This window comes from Spermophilus citellus (assembly GCF_964194105.1).
Source record: "Spermophilus citellus genome assembly, chromosome: 15".
Lineage (NCBI taxonomy): Eukaryota > Metazoa > Chordata > Mammalia > Rodentia > Sciuridae > Spermophilus > Spermophilus citellus.
Genome location: NC_138195.1, coordinates 70,016,033 through 70,020,591, shown reverse-complemented (window position 1 = coordinate 70,020,591; position 4,559 = coordinate 70,016,033). Strand labels below are relative to the sequence as shown.

Below are 4,559 nucleotides of genomic sequence, written 5' to 3'. Positions count from 1 at the left end.
TTATTTATTTATTTTTATGTGGTACTGAGGATTGAACACAGCGCCTCATATGTGCTAGGCGAGTGCTCTACCGCTGAGCTACAATCCCAGCCCATTCAATTGGGATATTGACCCAGCTATAATAATAGAACAAAAATAACAGTGGCTTAAAAAGATAAAAGTTGGGCTGAGATTGTGGCTCAGTGGCAGAGCACTTGCCTTGCACATGTGAGGCACTGGGTTAGATCCTCGGCACCACATAAAAATAAATAAACAAAATAAAGATATTGTGTCCATGTTTGACCAAAAAATGTTTTAAAAATATAGAACTCTATTTTCCTCTTGCATGACAGTCTTGGGCATAAGAATCCTTGAACAAATATGGCGCTTCACACTTGTAGGGCTCAGGCTCCTTCCACCTACTGCTTTATCATCTTCAACACGCTGCTGCTATCTCATACTCTAGCTGCTGTTCTGATGTCTGTACTCCAGCTAGAAGGAAGTAGGAAAACAGAAAGGAAGACATGTCCCTTCCTTTTAAGGACATGCGTCAGAAGTTGTCAGTGGAAGCCTGTCATTTCCTTCATATCCCAGTGGCCAGAACTTAAGTAATGGTCACCATACTTAGCTGCAAGGGTAATGTGGTATTTAGTTAGACAGAAATGTGCCTCCAGATAAAATTATATTGTCTTGGCCTGGCATGGTGGTACATACCTACAATTCCAGAGATGGGAGGCTGAGGCAGAAGGATTGCAAGCTCAGACTGGCCTTAGCAGTTTAGAGAGATCCTGTCTCAAAATTAAAAGGGCTGGGGATGTAGCTCGGTGGCAAAGCACCTGTGGGTTCAATCCCCAGTACCCCCAAATTTTATATTATTATGGAGAAGGGCAGAAAAAGCATTGGGAAATAATTAGCAGTCTGTAGCAGATCAGGTGAGGAACAAATCTTGTCCACAGTTTGGCACTGGGGACAATAGTTAACAAAACCTGAAAAAATCAAGGCATTACCTTAAATAATATCAAATAATATTCCTGAGTCAAAATCATTGGAAGATTGATGGAAGCTGATTGCTTTCTACCAGGAGAGGACATTACAGTGTTTAGCTAAGCTTAGTTAAGCTATTGTGGAACTAGAAGAGCGTGTGCTATGTCCTCCTTGGAGGCCTTTGTTGCCAGACTTGTGGCTGCCCCAGCCCCTCTGCCTTGATGGCAGAACTTGCTGGCATCTTCATGTGGGACGAGGAAAAGATCCAGGAGGAGGAGCTGCAGTGATTAATAAGCTGAAATGGATGGAGGAAATAGCAAATATATTTCAGAACTCTGGAGCAGAGTGCCACCCTTGCCAATCAAAATTCCAAACAGAAGGGAATGAAAATTAGGACAAGGACCATCCATGGGAAATGGTGATGAATAAAAACACTTTAAGGTATGGCAGCACCCAATTGCAGGCACCAACCTTTACCAGTACCAAGTTTTTGGAACCTACAAAAATATGACACTTCAGTAGTTCTTTAATGTTCAGTTAAACACGAAATACACACACACACACACACACACACACACACACACACACACACTGGTGATCAAGCTGGAGGTGACCAAGAGGGATGTGGTTAGTGGTTCTGAAGCTCTTCACTGGATAACCCATTTCTTTTTTTTTTTTTTAAAGAGAGAGTGATAGAGGAGAGAGAGAGAGAGAGAGAGAGAGAGAGAGAGAGAGAGAGAGAGAGAGAGAGAATTTTTAATATTTTTTTTTATTTTTTAGTTCTCGGCGGACACAACATCTTTGTTGGTATGTGGTGCTGAGGATTGAACCCGGGCCGCAAGCATGCCAGGCGAGTGCGCTACTGCTTGAGCCACATCCCCAGCCCGATAACCCATTTCTTTATCCATGTACTCTCAGTATGATGTGTATGTTCAATGGTACAGTGTGGATCCGGAAAATGTGATAGTGTTGGAGTCTTGTGCTATGGAGCACCCCAGTGGTCCAGAAGCTCCAAAATTCATCAGGGTCAGATCATATGAATTCCAAATGGTTATCCATCTCCACAAGTCACTTGATGAGAATAGCTTTGACTACTTGCTGACCTGCAGTGATAATCCCCAGACTGTGTTTCCTCGGTACTGGGTTAGTTGGATGGTTTCCAGCATGTGAGATTTCCTGGAGAAGCTGTGTGTGGCTACTCTGAAAGTCAAGAACACAAATCAAAGTGAAGGACTACATCTCTGCAAAGCCTCTGAAAATGAGCAGGGAGGCCAAGGCCACTGCCCAGTCATCTGAGCAGAAGAACAAGGACCATTGTAGTCCTACTCAGACTGAATATGCCTGAAGGGCTTTGGGCTAAAAAGAGACAAGTACTTCTAGCCCAGTTTCCATCCCTTATCGTTCTACCTCAGAATGGGGACAAGCCATGTGCCATAACCATCAGTGCAAGGTAATTCAAGAATTAGTGTCTGGTTTTATTCAGTCAGAGCCCTTGCTCCTCTTTATCAGAGAGAGAGGGTGGAATCCTAAGAGGCATTGCCACGGTCTCAGGCCAACCATTTTGAAACTTTGTATTTGACTGACTGCTGAGAGCCATATAGCCAAGTAGGAATGATCTGATCTGGAACAAACCTCTCACCTCAGGCCAGAAGGGGATGACTTCCTTTTGCTTCCTCTGAGTAGTTCCTTGCTGACATTCCAGATTCCTCTAAGGGTGCAGCACCTTGGATTTCCTTCAGTTCTACAGGCAATCTGGTTGGCCAGAAATAACTGGTTGACCAGTTATTTCTCAATGAGGGGTCACTGGGAGTACTCGTGGTAATGGTCTTGGTGTGAATGGATGTGACCAGTACTTGGCCATGTTAAGTGCCTTGTCTTCACCTTGCTTTTACCTTTAGGTACATGAAGTTTATACCAAAAATAAATAAATAAATAAATATTTTAAAAAAAATTTCTCTCCTTGCAAAATACTACCCTATTGACTCACCTTACTTCAAACATTTTTATTGAACCAGCCAGCTCTTTGTTCACCAAATAATTTCCTCCTTCTTAGCTTTATCCCATTTACCAAGAACATTGGAGACAAGCTCTTTTAGACAGTAGCTTCCTGTATCATCAGTGTTTAGATAGGGGCCAGTTGAAAGACTCAAACATCACATTTAAATTTATTTGGTTCAGGTATTATTTTCCCTAGTTGAGCTTTGACTTCTCCTTCTACGAATGCTAAAGGCAGAGGAATGGGAACTGGGCCACTTTCTTGGAGCTCTCAGAACTGTAGGCCAGCTCTGTAGACAAATAGATGTAATCCTGCCCAAAATATTATTATAATGGGGATATGGTTTATGTGACCTTCTTGTTCCTCTAAAATGTTTTTCTTTCTCTCTCCAGAGCTGAAATGAAAGCAAACTACACTGTTTAGATAAGGTCACAACAAGATGGTGTCATCTTGATCTTGCTGATTTTGCTAATGGTCCTGTTGGAGAAGAGGGATCAAATTTTACATCCTCCCCCTTCCTTTTTTGCATTTATTTATTTTTTAAAATTTTATTGGTTATTTTTAGTTATACACGATAGTAGAGTGCACTTTAATATAAGTATATAAATATGGAATATATCTTATTCTAATTAAGATCCCAGCCTTGTGGATGTACATGATGGTGAGATTCGCTGTGGTGTATTCATATGTGTACATAGTAGAGTTATGTCAGATTCATTTCACTGTCTTTCCTTTTCCTTTTCCCCCTCCCTTCCCTTTATTCTCTTTTGTTTAATCCCTGAATTTTCATTCTTACCCTCCCCCCTTATTGTGGATTAACTTCCACATATCAGAAAAAAAATTGACCTTTGGTTTTTTAATTGGCTTATTTCAATTACCATGATAGTCTCCAGATCCATCCATTTACCAGAAAATGTCATAAAACCATTCTTCTTTATAACTGAGTTATACTCCATTGTGTGAAATATATCATAATTTCTTTATCCATTCATCTATTGAAGGGCACACAGGTTGGCTCCATAACATTCTGCAGATTAAACGAATGAATTTTTTTCCTGTTTGCTGCTTTATTGTGATGTTGAGGAAGGACTCTAAACCTAACACCTAACTTAACCCTTCCTTAAATTTCTTGTTGCCTATTCAGTTTTGTGCCAAGGAAATAACTCCCCCATTGTTCATGTCTTCCAAGTTGCTGGCAGAGCAAAGAGATGCCCTGGGTAGTACCAGCATCTTGATCATTTCTTCCCTTATCCCAGAACTTAAGAAAAGCCAGGGAAGAATCTTTGGGTTATGTCTGAACTTAGCACCTGTGGGTATGAATGAATACAAGAAAGTGTGTATGTGTGTGTGCATGCAGGTGCTAAGCAGTTGTTGTTGCCCCATGTTCTTACAACAATTTGACTCTATGGTTACTTATGTCATTGTAAGTATTTCATTTCTAACTATGAAATTTTTATCAAATATGTGAATAAATATATAAAGATTGGGGTGAAACTATTATCAGAGGCTGTTGAGGTAGCATAAATTGGGGTAGTTTCATGACATTGCCTCTTATTTCACAACAAAGTAGACCCACCCTGTAGGGATAACCACAGATCTC

General features: G+C 40.8%; 1 pseudogene across 1 annotated transcript; it reads left to right on the top strand.

Annotated features, from left to right (window-relative positions):
• Positions 1-360: 360 nt before the first annotated feature.
• LOC308634423 (stAR-related lipid transfer protein 7, mitochondrial-like) lies at positions 361-2,308 on the top strand (annotated as a pseudogene). Its single transcript has 3 exons — positions 361-481; positions 1,141-1,652; positions 1,882-2,308. The product of its transcript is annotated as an stAR-related lipid transfer protein 7, mitochondrial-like (transcript).
• Positions 2,309-4,559: the final 2,251 nt, after the last annotated feature.